Source organism: Papaver somniferum, chromosome 5 (assembly GCF_003573695.1).
Source record: "Papaver somniferum cultivar HN1 chromosome 5, ASM357369v1, whole genome shotgun sequence".
In the NCBI taxonomy this organism is placed as follows: domain Eukaryota; kingdom Viridiplantae; phylum Streptophyta; class Magnoliopsida; order Ranunculales; family Papaveraceae; genus Papaver; species Papaver somniferum.
Genome location: NC_039362.1, coordinates 98,600,862 through 98,622,119, shown reverse-complemented (window position 1 = coordinate 98,622,119; position 21,258 = coordinate 98,600,862). Strand labels below are relative to the sequence as shown.

General features: G+C 36.2%; 1 long non-coding RNA gene across 1 annotated transcript; it reads right to left on the bottom strand.

Annotated features, from left to right (window-relative positions):
* Window positions 1-11,722: 11,722 nt before the first annotated feature.
* On the bottom strand, window positions 11,723-13,660 carry LOC113282301. The gene is made up of 2 exons (XR_003326733.1): window positions 13,370-13,660; window positions 11,723-12,852 (listed from the first exon to the last, which is right to left on the bottom strand). It is a non-coding gene; the product is annotated as an uncharacterized LOC113282301 (long non-coding RNA).
* Window positions 13,661-21,258: the final 7,598 nt, after the last annotated feature.

Genomic DNA, 21,258 nt, shown 5'->3' with positions numbered 1-21,258 from the left:
AAATACTACCAGAGGTAGTGCATACTCAGGAGAAGTTGGAATGGAATGTATTTTTGGACATAGTCAATCAGGTAATGATCCCGTTAAGCTTCCCCCCTTCAAACTGGACTTACATAGATCCGGAAGAGTTTATAAATCAGGAAGGGAATAACTAGAGTGGGTGTCAAGGATGTGGCCCAAGCGATGGTGGAAAATCCGATACTAATAAAAAGCCCAGGCGATCTTTGGAAGTTCGAGATGCAGTTCAATACACGTTTGGATGCGGAACATTTCTACCAACGGCAGTTCAAGACAAAGTTCATTTTAATCTTGGAGTTGAACAAGGCAGCGATTGCAAGGAGAATGGAGAGGCCTCTCTCGAGAGGTCCAGCTAGACATGTTTCTTTTGCAAACTGTATTGATAATTTGTCTATGAAGATTTTAGTTTGGAATCGTAGGGATGCTTCCACACCATCCTTTGTTCGTGTTATGAAGAAGTTAGTTAAGAGACATAAGCCAACTATTGTGGCTCTGTTAGAGACTAGAGTGCTTGCGTCACATGATGCATGTATTGTTGGTCAGTTGGGTTTTACAAAATCCATCGTGATTGTTCTTGAAGGTTTCTCAGGGGGTATGTGTTTGTTTTGGAATCCGGAAGAGGTGGGCATTCGGGCTTCTAGAGTGTCTAGGTAGGCTATCCACGCAGTTGTTACAACTAATTTCAAATGCACGTGGATCTTGTCCTCAATATATGGGAGTACTAATAAGGTCACCAGAAATAGAATTTGGGAGGAAATAGGTGCCATTTATGAGGTTAGACAATCTGGCCATATAGTCATGGGAGATTTTAATACTATTGGCGCGAGAAATGAAAAACATGGTGGAAAAGAGCCGTCTGCAAGTCAGCTGCAGGAGCTTAAAGATGCAATGAATAACTGTGGATTAATTGACCTGTGGCGAACGGGCGAAGGTTTACGTGGAATAACAAAAGGGTTGGACTTTCTAACATCAAGGAAAGGCTGTAAAAGTTTCATTTATCTTATTTCAATTCGGACCATAGAGCTTTGCTGATAGATCTCGAACCTAAAATGAATTTTAAACAAAGACCTTTTAGGTTTGAGGCCATGTGGTCCAGTGATACTAGATATAATAATATGATTAAGGAGAATTGGCATATACCTATTAGTAACAATAACCATAACTATTTCGAGAATGTTGAAAGATTATAAAAAGAAACAAAAAATTGGAAGAAGAATGTTTTTGGTTATCTTTATAATGGGATTGAACCTGCTCTTGCGAATTTAAATTTTCCTCAAAATGCTTTTGACATCTCACCTACTATTGAAGCTAAGAGCTACATGGTTAATTGTCTGTGTGATTATTTGAATTTGCTTAAGTTGGAAGAAATTTTCTGAAGACAGGAAATATAGGATTGAGTGGCTTAAAGATGGAGATCTTAATACAAAATTCTTTCACACTTCTACTCTGGTTAGAAGGAGAAGGAATTCCATTTGTAAGCTGAAAGATAGTGTTGGTAAGTGGCTTACTTCTGCTGAAGATATTGAAAAGGAAATTGTGAACCATTTCAGTTTTATTTTTAATTCTACTACAACAAGTTTAGATCATGATGAAATTGAGAGTCTTTTTCCTAGCATTATTTCTGAAAATGAAAATAATAATATCACCACGGAGGTTTCAGTCACGGAAATAAAATCTGCCATGAGACAACTGGGTTCGCTTAAAGCCCCTGGTCCTGATGGTTTTTAGGGGATATTCTTTCAAAAGTACCGGGGTACTGTTGGCCCAAGCATTATCAAGCTAGTTAAGGATTTTTTTCTCTCTAGGAATTCTTGATCATAGACTTAATAGAACTTTTATAGATTTGATTCCTAAGAAAAATATTTCCACTAACGTCAAAGATTATAGGCCTATTAGTCTCTGTACTGCTATGAAAATCATAACAAAAATCCTCAATAATAGGATTAAACCTGTTATGAATAGAATTGTCTCTAAAAATCAGCATGCTTTCATTGAGGGTAGGTCAACTTTTGATTCTACTATTATATGAATGAAATTATCCATTCTTTCAGGACAAAAAAAGGTACTAAGGGCTGGATGGCTCTCAAAGTAGACTTTGATAAAGCTTATGATAGGATAAGCTGGCCATTTATTGCTAAAATCCTGAAATTTGTGGGTTTTGATGATAAAGTGGCTAGATAGGTTATGAATTACATTAGTTCTATCTCTTTCCAAATCCTTATTAATGGCGCTCCTAGTGATGAATTTACGCCTCGGAATGGTATCTGCCAAGGAGATCCTTTATCCCCTTACATCTTTAATTTATGTTTGGAAGCTTTGTCGAGACTTACTCAACATGGTATTGATTCGAAGTTCTTGCAGGGTTTTACTGTGGCTAAGGGAGCTCCTATGATTACTCATTCTCTTTATGTTGATGATAGTATTATTTTCCTTAAGGCAAATTACAAAAATGCTTGCAATTTGAGACAGATTCTTGATTAATGTAGTTGCTGGTCTGGACAGGTTGTAAGTGATGCTAAGACACTTACTGACATCTAGCAATATGGGTAGGAGCTTTACCATGGTAATGGCTAAGATGCTTAGAGTTCAAGTTGCTAAGACTCCAGGCAAGTATTTGGGTATACCTTTGTAATGGGGGAGAGTGTCTGGAAAAAAATTTAACGATGTGCTTGAAAAAATTAGCAATAGAATGGTTGGATGGAAATCTAAATCACTAAACATAGCTGGTCTGTCCTAATTAAGTCTGTGCTTGACCCGGTGTCAAATCATGTTATGTCCATGCTAAAACTGCCTAAAGGTTTAGTCAATAAGATTGACAAATTTAGGAGAAATTTCTTGTGGGGAGGAGATACTCTAGGAAAATACATAATATTAATTGGTCAACTGTGTGTGCAGCCCTGTTGTTGATGGTGCCTAGGCTTAAGAGATATGGAACTAAATAATTTAGCTTTGCTTGCTAAAATAGTGTGGAGCATTAGTGAGGACCCTGATTCTGATGTGTCTTGCCTCTTGAAGGCTAAGTATTTTAGAGACAGTGGTTTCTGGTCTACTAAGTCTAAAAATTGTTGTATCGCTAGCTGGAGAAGCCTAGTAAAGGGGATAGAAATCATTAAGGGCAGTCTTAGGTGGTGCATTGGTGATGGGAGTCAAATTGACTTCTGGAATGATTCCTGGATTAGTGAGCTTCCTTTGACTGCTATCACTAATTCAGTTGATGTGAATTTGCCTAGAATAAGTGTTAAGAATGTTATTAACCCAAGCACGAGACAATGGGATCTCGCGGTTGTTGATAATCTCATTTCTGATGAGATTAAGAGGAAAATTCACTTTATCCCTATTCTCGTAAATGCTGGTATAAATGATGTTAGGGTCTGGATTCATGGAAAAAATGGCAATGTGAGTGTTAAAGAGGCTTATAATTCTTTAATTTCCAGGAAAGTTGGTAATGTTAATACCAATATGGACTGGAAGTTCTTGTGGAGCATCAAATGCCCACAGAAAATTGAATTCTTTTTGTTGAAACTTTGCCACAATAAACTAAATCTTAATGAGTCTCTTTATAGAAAAGGTATTACTTCTTCCCCTGGTTGTTCGTTTTTTCAGCATGACTTTGAAACTGTTTATCACTTGTTTTTCAACTGCCCTTCAGTTTCTTCACTTGTAATGTCGCCTTCTTATTTAAAACGGTTATTGTCTTTGAATGTAACTGTTGGTGGTATTAGGTGGTGTTATATTATTCCATTTGTTTTGTGGAGTATATGGAATAGTAGAAACAGGTTCAATTATGAAGGTAAAAGACTAGTTGCTTTGAGGACTCTTGCTTTAGCCATTAAGAATGCTAGAGAGTTTTACTTTGCTGTGATACATAAAGAGGAAAGATCTATTTGTATGCGTGAAATTTTAGTCAGATGGTATTTCCCTAAGACTAGTTACTACAAGTTAAATACAGATGGTTCCTCTTCTAATTCTCTTTTCGCAGGAATTGGAGGGGTGGTTAGAGATGATGCTGACTCTTTTGTAGCAGGCTATGCAAAATACATTTTCCAGAATGGGAGTAATGTGTCTGAAGTTTGGGCTACTAGGGATGGTATTCAACTCGCTTTAAAATTGGGGATTAGAAAGCTTGAAGTCGATTGTGACTCCACCTATACTATCCAACTCTGCAGAAGTGAAGTTGCCCCGCGATGGTATCTAAAAGGCCTTGTTCATGACATTGCTGATATGAAGGAGAAATTTGAAGATGTTGTCTTTGTCCATCAGTATAGAGAGTCCAATTTTGTTGTTGATACATTATCGAAGAAAGCTGCTGACAGAGTTCTCGGGGGAGTGTGGTTTACTAGTCCACCAAAAGATATAGTTAATGATCTTGTTGTTGATGTTTAGGGTGTGTCTTACTCGAGAATGATCAGAGTATAGTTTTTCTGTTTTTCAGTTTCATTATCAAAAAAGGAAAAAGAAAAAAAAGAATATTTGTAATCGGCTTATTTCACGGATACATTACTCCCATTCTTGGAAATTAGCTGCACTCAATTTTTGTTTTATTACTCTAAACTCTAGTAATTAATCAACAAGGATGACCAAAATTATAATTTTTTTTTTTTAACCAGAAATCATGCACACACTAAACTGCACCCCATAATTAAGGGTTAACCGAAGATATATGGTGATCAGACTCTAACTAACTCTAGCTAGTTTTTACTGCCAATTCCTATGCATGGTTATAATAGATGCTAATCTTTTGTGTTTAGCTACGCCTAGAGATACATCTTACATTTGATACGTGGATACCTATATATTCGTCTTTTTTATTGGGAAACATAAATATACTATGAAAAAAGATCTATTAACATGTTTAGTACTAGAACACAATTAGTATAGTAGGTTGGGAGTCGTTTAGATTCATAAACCTTAGAGATCACTCAAGAATCAAAATGAATAAGAGACTGTGAAATTTAACGCCTGAGCAAAAGTAGTTTGTACTACTGTAAAACCTACGTAAAGAGGTAGGATATACTTAGAAATTTCTCTTCCTTTTCGATACAGAATACACTGTAAAGAGCATCTCCAATAAAAGGTATAAATATTACTTTTTCTTATACGTAAGATTTTAGACCCACTTTTAAACCAAATTCATCTCCAACTGTGGAAAGCATTACCCCTTTTAAAAGAAATTCATCTCCAGTAATGGATCTTATAAAACAGGAAGAATATTAAAATATATACAAAGATCTTCAAGAAAGTCTTATCTAGACCTCTGAAATGACCTCCATGTCATATTTTTTTTATGATATTTCATTTTTAATACTAATTATCTAAAATAAAATTAAACGGTTAACATTTTATCACACATGCGAAGGGTTAAATTTTATACTGTTGGAGATAGTTTATTAAGCATGGGGTCTTATATTTACTACGTGTATAAACTCTTTTAAGATGCTCTAATGACTTTTTCAGTTCTCTCTTAGAAAAAAATCCCCTAAAGACCCTTTAAGTAGCCTCCATCGCTATGTTCAGATTTAGTCCAGATTTAGTCCGTTTTGGACTAGATTTGAGCAAAGAATTGGTTTTATTTGCATTAGTATTAGTTTTTAGTGTAGGATTTTAATTTTGGTTTGATTTTGATGTCATTCGACATTTTTCTCCGCTTTTGGAGCGGTTATATCTTCGCTTTTGTGGGATTTTGTCTTCATCTTTATGGTGATTCTATCACTGTTTCCAATGTGACCATTTCTAGGAATTTTGGTTGGTATGAGGTTTGTAATTTTGGATTATTCAAGAACATCAATGATTCAACTCAGCGCCGCTATGATTTCACCTTCAATCCGAGAGATTTAGGGCATTTGGGTTCGTCTCAAACAATGGATAGAGCAAATTCCTTCTCTATTTCAGAAGCATCTCTTTTTGAAGAAGACAACTATCTAAAATGGTCGGATTTTATTCTGGTCTATACCATCCTTCCTCCTCCCTACAAAAATTGGATACTATTACAGTTCATTGCTCTTTCACTTCGTTGATTATTTGTATTTGGATGTCAATTTTCTTGTTTTATGATGTTCTATATTATCTTGTAAACATTCATGTAACCTCTTTTTTTTCCATGAGATAAAATGTTACATGATATATGTATAAAAAAAATAGACTTTTTCAGTTGTAGCCAAAATTACCCTTAACAAGAGTAATCCAGAAAGCACATACGCCCACTCAAATAGGAAATAGACAAAGCACACAACAATAAAAAAAAAAAAATTGGCGGGACAGTATCCAGGGGCAATTGCCGGTACGCGGAGGCTGGCTTGTGAAGCCGAAGATTGATAAATGAATACGTAACTTGTTGTTTACAACATCTGCGGAAAGTTATTAAACGCCAGTAGAAAATTACGTGACATTTTCGCTTTTCTTGTCGGGCACATGAGTTATTGATTTGTCGCCACAACTATTCGTTATCTCATAGTTTTAATGTTAATTTTTCAAAGAACATTAATTCTTTTTGGTAACTAATATTTTTCTTTTTGGTAACTAATTTTTCAAAGAACTCAAATGTTAACTAATTCTTTTTCTTTCTTGGTAATAAAGCGCTGTCATGGCGCTTTACGGTACTCGACCAACATACAACTTGCAACGACAGTGCTTCACAGGACTCGGCCAATATCCCACTTGGAGTGGTTTATATTGCAAGTGGCATGATGGTCGAGTACCATGAAGCACCATGTAATATGTCCTTACAAAGTTCTACGTATATACGAAATATCAAAATTCAGCATCTACCAATTTTAATTTCAATCGTTGATTTTCAATGTGGTAGATAACGATTTCATCTGTCTCGGTATTGTATTTATTTTTTATATGAATATAAAAAACCATAAGAAAAATATAATCCACATTAGCTTTAAAATCACATTGTTCAAATTTACAAATTAATTAGTGTCGAAATTTTCTTTTTAATAAAAGAAGGTTTTAGTGAAGCCGTTGTACAACAAAATGTTATGTCCTTTTACAATACCTTCTAGTATTTTAGCTTTCAAGCATATACTACTGGAGTCATAGATACAAAACATTTTCTTTTAATTCAACTCCTTCTTGCTAGCTTATCCGCTTCCCTATTACCACCCACATTTACATTCAATTTTACTATTGTTACATAATAAATATGAAACGTCCCTTAAAATAGACTTCATCCTCCGATCACAAGAGGATGAGTTGTCGTTCAGAAAATTTGCTACATATTTACAATCTGTTGATATATGGATGTTCCTTATCCCCAACTCTTTATCCCATTGCATCGTCCTTTGAATTGCTAGTCCTTCTGCGGCAGATGGTCCAGTTGTGAATATTCCTGAAAAGAATAAAATATCAGCAATTTCGTTGTTTAGCCAGTAAATGACTCCAACTCCATAAGAGCCATCCACTTCATCATAAGAAGCATCGACATAAAAAATCTCGTGTTTCATATTCTCTAATTCACTTCCATTATTTTCCCTAACTAGTCGCTGTTTTCTTTTTCTATATGGAACCTGCACATAATTTTTTTTCCACTCACTCAAGAAATTACGAATCTTAATCGTACATTCCATAAAAATCGGTTTGACTTTATTGAAAGTGACTTCATTTCTATGCTTCCAAATTTTTCAGCATTTAATACTAAACATTTCTCTCCGTTCCCACAAACCTGGAGCTAACCATTTCCTTATCCAGTCCATGAAGTCCAAATCATAACTTGGCATTTGGATACCTAAACCAAACATGCAGCTCTAGTAAAATGGCAATGAACAAACAAATGCGTTGATGTTTCAGGCAGATTAGAATTGCATAAAAGACAATGAGATTCTACATGCTTCGAAACTGCATTCATCTATTGGTATGATTTTCATCTTCCATATTTTATTCCATAACCTATCAAAATTATTTTGATTTTCATTAGATAGAATACGATAAGCCAATTTAGTGGAAAATTCTCCATTCCTATATTTGTCCACCTCAATCTATCATGTTTATTCCTTTTAATATAAATTGATTTGATTTTAGCGGTAGTGTACTGGGAACACTGAATCAATTAAGCCTACATCCCGGTTACCATGCATATCTATAAGATCTGATACGTATATCAATACATCATTTTCCCATCCATTCAATATACCCTGTCTAGGGATAATTGTATTTCGAAATTAGTATATTTCTTCCATTTCCAACTTCCCAGATACTATTTTCTTTTATAAACTATATTCCTTTTATCCAAGAGGCATTATACTGACTGCTTTTATGAAATGGGTGACTTCTTGGAAAATATTTTTCCTTAAGCAATTTAACCTAAAGATCATTAGGATTATATAATAATTTTTCGAGTTTGATATTTTACTTTTGATCCTAATTTTAGTTTTGGTATGATTCTTACATTTTTGGTTTGATTTCTATAATTTTAGTTTTGGTATGATTTCTAAGCCTGATTTGAATTAGAGCTTCAATTTATATGCAAACGAGAATTCAGTGACATAGAATATACTAAACATAAGCAGTGGATGGATCTTTGCAATATATATTGGTAGAAGAAGAAATAGATGGAAAAATAAATTCACCTGAAGCAGTGTTTTAGTGTTATGTAGTTCACGGAGAATGGTTTCATAGGGGTCAACTGGATTACAACATAGGATAGATGTCTGTAAATGTCCATTATCCGCAGAGATCTTAACCAAACTCAATTTATTTTTCCTATAATTAGTGTTTCAGTGCCATGTAATTTCACTTGAATTTTGATCCCAGTTTCCTTTTTACCAGAAATTAGTAGAAGATATTTTATATTTTTTGTTTGCATACAAGGTGGCTTGGGCTTTCTATGGTTGGTAAGGGTACAAAGTTAATTTGGGTTTTCTTTTTTCATGGTATGTGGTTCACATTCAATGAGATGAGATTACAAAGGTCATGAATGAAGTGCGGGAAATCCACCAGCAATGTTTCAACTTATCCTTCCCTTTAATGTTCGAATATTTTTGGATCACTTTTTGCTTTAGTTTGTTTTGTAGATGGAAGATTCAGGGTCTGTGAGGTTTCTTTGTTGTTTAGGGTCTAGCTTGAACCATCGGTTGAAACACAATTTTTAATAGATTTTAATTTGAGTTTTGGAAGTTTGAACCACAAAGTGGGGGTATTTTGATTGTTCATTAGAGGTTGGCTTCAAAACTATTCTCGGGTCTGAGCGTACAAAGTTACAGAGATTTGCATGGTAAAATAACAGAAAATTTAGATTACAAGAGTAGATGTACGAACATCGTGTTAAGGTTCAGAGACCACATAATTATAACAAAAAGATTTCTACTTGATCAAAAAATTAAAATAATACATTATGTACATCAGTATATACTGCTACATGAGCAACAAATGCCACGTTCAGTTTCTTATTTTATTTTTAGAATTTCTTCATTTTGGCCACCATGTTAATACTCCTAGAGAACGATGAAGGCAAGTAGACGTTACACATAGTTATTCAGAATTAGCCTTTTCTTGCATGAGCTTTACTTGACTACATAACCTTTTATTGTTTGCTTATCAGTTGCTAGAACTTTTATCGATGTTGCTTTCTTACAGGTATTGGTCATCCACCTGCCGGTAGTTAGAACTTTTATTGATGTTTCTTTCTTACAGGTATTGGTCATCCACCTTCCTGTAGTTGTATAAAGTTATATGTATATGTGGTTATAATAAAGGTTAGCTATTTCTTCGATAACGGCATATACGACATAGTGGATGGCATAAAAATCAACATGAAGACCGGCATATTATCCTCCAATGGATACTGTTAGAACATAGCTCGGTTGAACCCACCAAGCGTGGGTATGTCAAGTTTGGTTGTCAGATTTTAGTGAATCAAAACTCATTTAAAGAGTCGCTTGATTATGTACTAGAGACAACTTCATATAGGTTAGGATAGAAAGACTAGGATTATGAGACACAAGTATTACTCGAAGACTTGAAAAATGTGATGGGCCAGAGAATTTTCGCTTCCAACGAGTCGGGTTATGATCCGCTTGGCCAGCTCCGACTCTCTGATACGTCATTCAAGAAACTAGACTTTCAAATTTTTCGGACCAATTCAATTAAGGGTCATGTAAATGTCAGACTTGTCAGAGTAGTTCCAGCCACCATCGGCCAGTGGCAATGATCTTCCGGGTAGCCACCGAGGTGGTGGGGTGCCTCAATGGGTCTGACAGCGCACACCGTATCAGACGGGTAAGCAATGGCCAGTGCCAATGTCAAGGTAGTTCTGCATACCAGCCATCGCTGCCGCAACGATTTATGGGTCTGACAGCGCACACCGTATCAAACGGGTAAGCAATGGCCAGTGCCAATGTCAAGGTAGTTCTGCATACCAGCCATCGTTGCCGCAACGATCTTCCGGATAGCCACCCATATGTGGGGTGCCCCAGTGGGCCTGACAATGTGCCACTTAGGCCTGACAATTTGTTTGTAACCATCCCGGACGGTTCATCCAAATATAGTGGGATGCCAATTGTGACCTAGTAGATGGTATGAACTGCTTTGAAGTAACCATTCCTCGCTAGATGGTCTGAATTGCCTTGAAACGCCAACAACCATCCCATTTCAGATGATAAGTTACCTCGCACGATAATAACCATTTCCTAACTCACTAGCCGAAGCGGATGATAGGAATTACCTCGAACGGTAATACTTATCTTCTGTTTCACGAGTTGTATGGTTATCAAATGGTATGAATTATCTCGGAGGGGCAACAATCATCTCATTATTTTATTAGGTAGTATGAACAGCCAGTATTGCAATTGCCTCTTACCAAAACATTTTATAAACTGCCAGGACTGCAATGATCTCCGAATAGATGGTATGAACTTCCAAGCAGTAACCAACACTTTCAGATGATATGAACAACCTTGCATAGTTGTGTTGAACCGTGTAGCGGCTGCCTACGTACCCTCTCCGTTGTTCGAAGAGATCAAGCACAACCTTGCATAGTTGTGTTGAACCGTGTAGCGGCTGCCTACGTACCCTCTCCGTTGTTCGAAGAGATCAAGCACGACCGTAGTTCGTCAAACTTTTAGATAGTATGAACTACCCTCAGTAGCAGTAATTATTTATGACATTGGATAATATGAATTGCATAGCAACAACTATCCCTAGCTTATCGCATCACCATTAATTTTCTTAGCAACTATCAACTAATGGTAAAATGTCAACATTTATTATTGTAACTACACCTGTACCTGCCACTTAAAATCAACAGTAGATGCAGCCAAAAAGGACACTTCATTTTAAATCATCCATTGCTATAGCCATAACAAGGCTAGAGAGTGCACATTTTAGTTGTCAGTTGCATAATAAAAACATAGTTAAGGCCGAAAAGTGTCTGTCAAGCTAATAAATTGCAAATAAATAAAAATTAGAAGATTTGACTACACTAGTACATTGGTGAAAGAATGCACTCTTATATATATCCCATGATGAATCCATTCAGAAACAAGCTTAAATCTCATAAATTTAAACATGAAACATATAAATATTTTTCTTTAGACAACCGATTAAAAGAAACAATTCAAATCCACCTGGTTCATGTCACTGCCAACATACACAACTATTTAATTAGCTAGTTTCTCGTAATCGAGTACAAATTCAAGGTCCTTATGTACCACTAACCACTATAACAATAGACAAATTGTGCCAACTATTCGTTAGTACCATACTCTGAAAGAAATGAAATCATCTCTGGCTCGTACTAACTTACCCATCATCAAGCTGAGTATTAAGATAATTACATGAATTCATAACAAAAAAATACACGATAATGGAAATTGACACTGCCTATGCAATAACAAAACTTATACTAAGATCAGTCCATAATCAGCCGCTAAAATATTTCAAAAAAGAACATGGTTAATCATCTCAAGTATGTTCGGCTAGTCTACCAAACAAATTATTGCAAGAACAAAATATTCAATATAGCAAGTGCGACCAATTCCACTCGTTTTGCTGTGCAAAATGGTCTAAACAATGTCGCTGCGAAGAACACCAAAACGGAAGTCACCGACATGTAAAAGGATAACCCATCCCTATTTACAGAACAAACAAAAACTTAATTTTCCACGTACATACTGCAACGCAGGGTTACACGTATAGTTTTGTAGGTATATGGTTCTCCCTATAAAATGCTACAAAGTTCCTAACCACAGCAAAACCAATATCTCCAACCATATATACTACGTAAATGGTAACTTCCAAAATGTATGAGATCAATCCAGTGAGCAAGGGAACATGTAAAAGAGATCAGGATGAACACCATGTCAATATACGTCTCTAAGCCACGTCTATCAAGTGAATGGATACCAATTAATATATATATATATATATATAGATCAATGGTGCAAGCATAACTAACAACCCATAAAATTTATCCAACCAAACTTATTTAGAATCTGTATGGAAGATTTTCTATAGATTCCGCTAGAAGTCAAAATGAGACATATGACATTACTTCTGCTATGCTCGTCGGAAATGAGCAGAAATTAAAAGAAAGCACTAGGATGAGATACACCCACACACTATTCTCATCTTGGAATTTTAATTGGGTCTCAACCAGTCAAATAAAGTCATAAAATTAAAGCATGGAAAGAACAGTCAACCCTTGTACAACATCCAACTTGCTAGGAGGCACCCATTACAACACCATAGACTTGATATTTTATTCTAGACAAAATTACCTAGCCTGATTGTACCATCGTTATGCATATTCATTTGATGTGAAGAATATGAGGTAAATCAATCCATAATCACTTCAAAATTCCATTAGACTTGATGGGAACTATATACTCACAGTACCTAATTAATCAAAACACCACAGATTCTAGTAAGCAACAACTAATTATCGTTTTATCCAAGTTTTAAATTAACTAAGTATAAAGCATATCTATATTAGCAAGCATGTTCAGTAGGGAGAAAATGAACTTCCATTGAAGCAAAGGGACAAACATCTTACTGACACTAATGCAAGCCAAGCTTTCTCACTTGTTTTCTAATCAAAATCCAAACCACTTTCATCTCAAACTCTAACCCATTTCCCCTAATTCTTCGCAGATTCCAATCAAATCTAATTTAATTAAACACCCCATTTACGCGCAGGAATTACAATCATTTCTAATAAGAAAATAAAATATAAATTTTTAAGTGAAATTCAACCAAAGACCCTTGAACCAAAGGATACTAATAACATATATGGGAAAAATCATTTCTTCAATATAATGAATTCTAGATATGTTTCTCCATATCCCTAAATTAAGCCAACACAACATTTTGTACAAAAGTTACGAGATCAAAATGCAAGGGAAGATAGAAAAACCTTTTTGACAGATAAATCCCAAGTTACGCACTGACACTTGATAAACACCGAAACGATGACCATTCACGCCATCTCAATAATTCATCTGTATATACCTCCGAATGCTCCTGGATTTGAGATCTCAAATTCAGCTGATTTTCCTTGTTCTATAAAATTATTTTGAATTTCTGATCATAAGAAAATTAAAATTAAGACCATAAAACATTTTCTTCCGATTCTAAAATCTCACTCCTCACAGCAATTACCATGTAGGAATGGTCTACCCAGAAGAACCCCAAAACCAAACTCCCCTTCCTCTTATCTTTAACATGCAAAATTACCTGACTGCATCTGGCACTCTCTATTTGACACCTGTCCAGCATGCGTGCAAAATTATAAGGGCACCTAGGTTTTTGAACTAAGGCAGATTTCTACGTCTAGATACCAAGGTAGTCAATTTCGGATTTCGGATTGTCTCGGTCGACACCGAGATACTGGTACAACTTTGTCTCGGGGAAATTCCGTTTTAAAATCTCGGTAAAATCTCGGTTTCATATTTTATATCCTCGTATCGATAATCACTTAAAAGAAACATAGTATTAGTAAATCTGGTTGTTCACCTTCCTCATCATCAACACCAAATAATAATTTTAGCTCAAGAAATTCAAACACAGCAACAAGCAATAATACTAGTGAGTGAATTAATCTTTTTAATTTTTGTACGTGAGATTAGTCCACTCAATTTAAAAAGAAAAAAAAATTCGGCCAAGACAAACCAATTCCGATCGAAAAACGCGTTTCCGGCCGAAATTTTCGCAAAGATTTCGTCCGACCGAAATTAACAAAATCGTGTCTTCTTGGACCGAAATCCGGAATTTCGCCGAAATTTCGGCCGAAATGACCGAAATCGACTACATAGCTAGATACAACATTTTATTTTTGAGGCAACTAAAAAGCCTCGCGTTTATAGGGGCCACCCGAAAGGATTTAGGGGCCATCAATTTATACCCAGCCAAAGACTCTAGTTAAGGGGTACCCTATATGATATTGAAGTTACATAAATGCCCATCTGGTAAAACTGTATAAAAACCAAATCAAAAAAAAATTCTACTCATTTCAACTCTTCTTCTTCCAGTTTCATATTATCTTCCGATTGTGGAAGAAAAAAAAACTTTCCCTCGTTCTTGTGTTCAACCGAAACATCGCCGCGAATCGTAAAATCAAAACATCGTCGATTCGTCTATAAAACAATGGATAAGGGAAATGAAACCCACAGACCTAGAACCAAAAACGTTGCTCGGGGTATCGATCCAAAGATTGGGATTTTAGCAAGAAATAAAGAAATTCTTGTTGCAAATGAAGAAGAACGCGAAGAATAAGTACCCGTCAATGTAGTCGGTGGTGGCGATTCCGATAGTCAAACACTTCGTCAACTTCAAATGGCCCCAGTTAGGTAAGAATCTATAATTTTTGGGGTTTATTTCGCTTTAATTCGACGAATCGAGAAAAAAAATTTCTAGGGTTTTCGGTTATTTATCCAGATTCGGGCGATATTCATGCTTATTTACTTCCGAATGTAGTCGTGTTCTTCATTTCTCAAGAACATCGACAGTATTTGGGAGAAATATTTGATGGTTATCGGCCGCATATTGTTGGCCATATCTTCCTGGATACAAACTGGTAATAATCGGTAGTTTAATGAATTTTTTGGCTCCCGAATATATTTAAGTAGACACACAGTATTCGGAAGTACACTCACTACCGAATATATATATATATATTGAAAAAATCTCAAAATTTCTGATATAGGAAAAATCCCATTTTGGGGCCAGTATTTATTCGGAAGACAATATAATGTTTTATACCTCCGATTGTGTAGGATAAAATTTTAGAGTTTCTGAACTCCAATTGATGAATATTCGGTTGTAAACATGTTTAGTTATATTCCGATTGTTTTTCATTCGGGAAAAATATGTGTCTTCTTACTTCCGAATTTGTTTATTCGGGTTATAGTTTTGTACTTTTTCTTCCGATTGTGTAGGATGAAAAATTTAGAGCTTCTGAACTCCAATTGATGCATATTCGGTTGTAAATATGTTTAGTTATCTTTCGATTGTTTTGTATTCGGGAACAGTATGTTTCTTTTTACGTCCTAATGTTTACATTCGTGTTATATTTCCATACTTTGTCTTCCGATTGTATAGTTTGTAAATATTGTTCCTTTCTTTGTTGTTTAAACAAAGTCGAGAAAGGAGGAAAAAAGTGACAGCTAGTGCTAGGAGGGAAAGGAGTGCCAAAGATAATTCAAGTGCTCAACAAAGCTTACAAGAACAAAGCAGTCAACAAGGAGTGCAACCAAGTGCTGAACAAAGTGTAGAACAACAAGGCAGTGAACAAGGGGTGCAACCAAGTGTTGAACAAGCCGCTCAACAAAGTGCAGAACCAACTGCTCCACAAGTTACACCCCACCATGAAATTGAACCAGTTGATCCAGTGCCAAGAGTAGAAGAAGAAGGACAACCAAGTGGTACCCAAAAAGCCAAAAAAGTAAAAGATGGTGTAAATAAGGATATTGCTAAGAAAGCATCACATCTTTTCCCTCAGCACTTGAAGAAGAAGGGTATTCCAGCAGGCACAATGCTTGGGCTACCGGCGGATGGAGGAAAATTGCTATTTGGATACAAAGACTCACGGGCCAGAGAAATATACGAAACCGAGGTAATAAAATTACTATTTTTTATTAATGTATTGTCTATGTGTTATATCGTAATATTTGTATTAAGGATTTTTTTATGTACTTTAATAGGATCATCAAGATGCGGTCCGTCTACTCAAACCTACCGCCGCACCAACAAAAATGCTTGTGTGGCCTTTATCCGGTGAATGTGAAAGGTTCAAGTCAATTGTTGCCAACTCGGGGCTATCTAATGCCGCCGAGAATTCATTGTTGGAACATGATCGTGTGGCCATATCGGCGTTCGTGGAGAGAATGTATCCTGAGACCGATACTTTCCATATGCCGTTTGGGGAGATGACGATTACTCCGGATGATGTTGTGCAGATTCTTAACCTTCTCGACCAAGGCACATCTGTGAAGTTTAACTACACAAAGTAGTTAAGTTGGCCACAACTTTATGCTCTAACTAAAAAGTGCTTAGGTTGGGATGAAGAGACAACAACAGCAGAGTTTAAGAGGCATGCAAGTTACAGAACAAGACAGATCAACATTACAGCTTTGATGAATATGTTCCGAGGCACCTTGGAGAAGGAAAAGAATGGAACGTTAACTGATGAGCAAGTGAACCACGTTGCCACCGCATATCTCCTTTGTGTATTGGGATGTGTCATATTCCCCAATACTTCTGGCAACCGGATCGACGCCAACCTTATACAACTTTTGGATCCTCTCCATGAAGTCGGTGACTATTCTTGGGGCACGACATGCCTAGCATTCTTGATGGAAGAGTTGAGAAAGGCTTCGAGGCTAGGAACCTGCCAAGTTGCCGGGAACGTGGCTCTATTGCAGGTTTTTTCTTTAACTCTATAACTCACTCTATAGTTATTCGGTAGACAATACATATGGTGCATATTCATAACTCCGAATGACGCATATTCGGTAGGAAATGATCCATCTCTTTTTCCGAATGTTGGTTATTCGGTGGCTAGGTACTTATTTTGTTTTCCGATTATATATAATCGGAAATATTCTTTTGATATTAGAACCGAATATACAGGCCAGAAAAACTATAGGTTACTGAACTCTAAATGACGCATATTCGGTAGGAAATGATCCATCTCTTTTTCCGAATGTTGGTTATTCGGTGGCTAGGTACTTAGTTTTATTTTCGATTATATATAATCGGAAATATTCTTTTGATATTACTACTGAATATATAGGCCATAAAAACTATAGGTTACTGAACTCCAAATGACGCATATTCGTTAAGAAATGATCCATATCTATTTCCGAATGTTTGGTATTCGGTGGATAGGTACTCAGTTTTATTTCCGATTATGTATAATCGGAAATAATATTTGGAAATTACTACCGAACATACACAATCTATTTACTAAAACTTTGTTTCTTATGTATATAGGCATGGATCTATGACCACTTCCCTATCCTGAAGTTGGCCGGAGAGAACCGGGGGTGGTGCAAAGGTACTCCTAGAGGAACAAAGTATATATTTGAAGACAACCGTTCTAGGACAAAAGAGCAGCAGTTGATTCGCATGAGGGAGATTTTGGACCAATTGAAGGCCTCAGACGTATGCTTTGATCCATACAAGGAAGATCGAGCCAGTGGGCATATAAATGTTCGGTCGGACTTGTCCCTTTATTTTGGACCATTGTGGCACCCCACAGGATATGTGATGTATAACCCCACTAGGGTTATGCAACAACACGGGTATATACAACATCAACCTGTGGAGAAAATGGGGGATTACTACAAATTGGAGTTGGAGTTGTGCTTTTCTAGTGGTGATAATCTCACGATTGTTCACACAGACCCACCTACTGTTCTTGATAACTGGGATAAGAGGAATGACTTCATTATCGACACTGGTAGACGAACCACCCGAGGTGATGAAAATTCTCCAGACTATATGAGTTGGTATAACAAGGTATCACATCCTTTGGTTATCCGTGAAATCAAATCCAACACTACTGCGGCGGGTTCAAGTTATAATTGTATCATCAAAGACAAACCAGCTGGTTATGATAGACTGGTGCATGTTCTTATATTTTTGTTCATTTTATATTATTCCTATAAATCTTAAGTAATTACCGTTTGTTGTTATGTCATTACGTATAAAAAACAGGTGAATAGGTTCAAGCGTGTTTCCAAAATGTTAACTGCATGCCTGAAGAGCGGAGATCCCATGCCAGATGAGAAGATCAAAGAGGCTAGAGATCTAGTCGATAATATGGATAACGAAGATTATGCTGCCCAGTTTGGGGAGAAAGTCAAGAAGAGGCATCCGCCCAAGGTGGCAGTATCAAATACGGGTAAAAGAACTCGACCTTCATCGAGCGCTGAAGGTGCTCCAACTGAAGGTGCTCAAACCCTTGGTCGTGCAAGACTGGGAGGTAGTCACGGTCGTAAAGTAAAGAAGAGTAGATAAATGACAATGATTTGTTTTGTACATTCGGAAGTTTGGGTAACTAAGTTAGACAAGTTCAAATGACAATGATTTATGTTGTTAGACAACCCATATTCGGAAGTTTGGGTAACTAAGTTAACTTCCGATTATTTTGAAAAGTATCAGTTTTTCCCAAATTCTGATTTTTGAGCCATCGTACATTCGGGAATTTACAAAAAATCATTATCCTCCGAATATTACAAGTTCAAAAAAAACCATGCCATGGCTCTAGTTGGTTCCAAGGGCCAATATAGAAGGTTAGACAACCCATATTCGGAAGTTTGGGTAACTAAGTTAACTGCCGATTATTTCAAGTTCAAAATTTGAAAGTTTTTCCCAAATTCTGATTTTTGGGCCATCGTACATTCGGGATTTTACAAAAAAACATTATCCTCCGAATATTACAAGTTCAAAACAAACCATGCCATGGTTCTAGGTGGTTCCAAGGGCCAATATAGAAGGTTAGACAACCCATATTCGGAAGTTTGGGTAACTAAGTTAACTGCCGATTATTTCAAGTTCAAAATTTGAAAATTATCAGTTTTTCCCAAATTCTAATTTTTGGGCCATCGTACATTCGGGACTTTACAAAAAACCATTAACCTCCGAATATTACAAGTTTAAAACAAACCATTCCATGGCTCTAGGTGGTTCCAAGGGCCAATATAAAAGGTTAGACAACCCATATTCGGAAGTTTGGGTAACTAAGTTAACTGCCGATTATTTCAAGTTCAAAATTTGAAAAGTATCAGTTTTTCCCAAATTCTGATTTTTGGGCCATCGTACATTCGGGACTTTACAAAAAAACATTATCCTCCGAATATTACAAGTTCAAAACAAACCATGCCATGGCTCTAGGTGGTTCCAAGGGCCAATATAGAAGGTTAGACAACCCATATTCGGAAGATTGGGTAACTAAGTTAACTTCCGATTATTTCAAGTTCAAAATTTGAAAAGTATCAGTTTTTCCCAAATTCTGATTTTTGGGCCATCGTACATTCGGGACTTTACAAAAAAAAATTATCCTCCGAATATTACAAGTTCAAAACAAACCATGCCATGGCTCTAGGTGGTTCCAAGGGCCAATATAGAAGGTTAGACAACCCATATTCGGAAGTTTGGGTAACTAAGTTTACTTCCGATTATTTCAAGTTCAAAATTTGAAAAGTATCAGTTTTTCCCAAATTCTGATTTTTGGGCCATCGTACATTTGGGACTTTACAAAAAAATTATCCTCCGAATATTACAAGTTCAAAACAAACCATGCCATGGCTCTAGGTGGTTCCAAGGGCCAATATAGAAGGTTAGACAACCCATATTCGGAAGTTTGGGTAACTAAGTTTACTTCCGATTATTTCAAGTTCAAAATTTGAAAAGTATCAGTTTTTCCCAAATTCTGATTTTTGGGCCATCGTACATTCGGGACTTTACAAAAAAAAATTATCCTCCGAATATTACAAGTTCAAAACAAACCATGCCATGGCTCTAGGTGGTTCCAAAGGCCAATATAGAAGGTTAGACAACCCATATTCGGAAGTTCGGGTAACTAAGTTAACTTCCGATTATTTCAAGTTCAAAATTTGAAAAGTATCAGTTTTTCCCAAATTCTGACTTTTGGGCCATCGTACATTCGAGACTTTACAAAAAAAATTATCCTCCGAATATTACAAGTTCAAAACAAACCATGCCATGACTCTAGGTGGTTCCAAGGGCCAATATAGAAGGTTAGACAACCCATATTCGGAAGATCGGATAACTAAGTTAACTTCCGATTATTTCAAGTTCAAAATTTGAAAAGTATCAGTTTTTCCCAAATTCTGATTTTTGGGCCATCGTACATTCGGGACTTTACAAAAAAAAATTATCCTCCGAATATTACAAGTTCAAAACAAACCATGCCATGGCTCTAGGTGGTTCCAAGGGACAATATAGAAGGTTAGACAACCCATATTCGGAAGTTTGGGTAACTAAGTTAACTTCCGATTATTTCAAGTTCAAAATTTGAAAAGTATCAGTTTTTCCCAAATTCTGATTTTTGGGCCATCGTACATTCGGGACTTTACAAAAAAAAATTATCCTCCGAATATTACAAGTTCAAAACAAACCATGCCATGGCTCTAGGTGGTTCCAAGGGCCAATATAGAAGGTTAGACAACCCATATTCGGCAACTAAGTTAACTTCCGATTATTTCAAGTTCAAAATTTGAAAAGTATCAGTTTTCCCAAATTCTGATTTTTGGGCCATCGTACATTCGGGACTTTACAAAAAACAATTATCCTCCTAATATTACAAGTTCAAAACAAACCATGGCATGGCTCTAGGTGGTTCCAAGGGCCAATATAGAAGGTTAGACAACCCATATTCGGAAGTTTGGGTAACTAAGTTAACTTCCGATTATTTCAAGTTCAAAATTTGAAAAGTATCAGTTTTTCCCAAATTCTGATTTTTGGGCCATCGTACATTCGGTACTTTACAAAAAAACATTATCCTCCGAATATTACAAGTTCAAAACAAACCATGCCATGGCTCTAGGTGGTTCCAAGGGCCAATATAGAAGGTTAGACAACCCATATTCGGAAGTTTGGGTAACTAAGTTAACTTCCGATTATTTCAAGTTCAAAATTTGAAAAGTATCAGTTTTTCCCAAATTTTGATTTTTGGGCCATCGTACATTCGGGACTTTACAAAAAAACATTATCCTCCGAATATTACAAGTTCAAAACAAACCATGCCATGGCTCTAGGTGGTTCCAAGGGCCAATATAG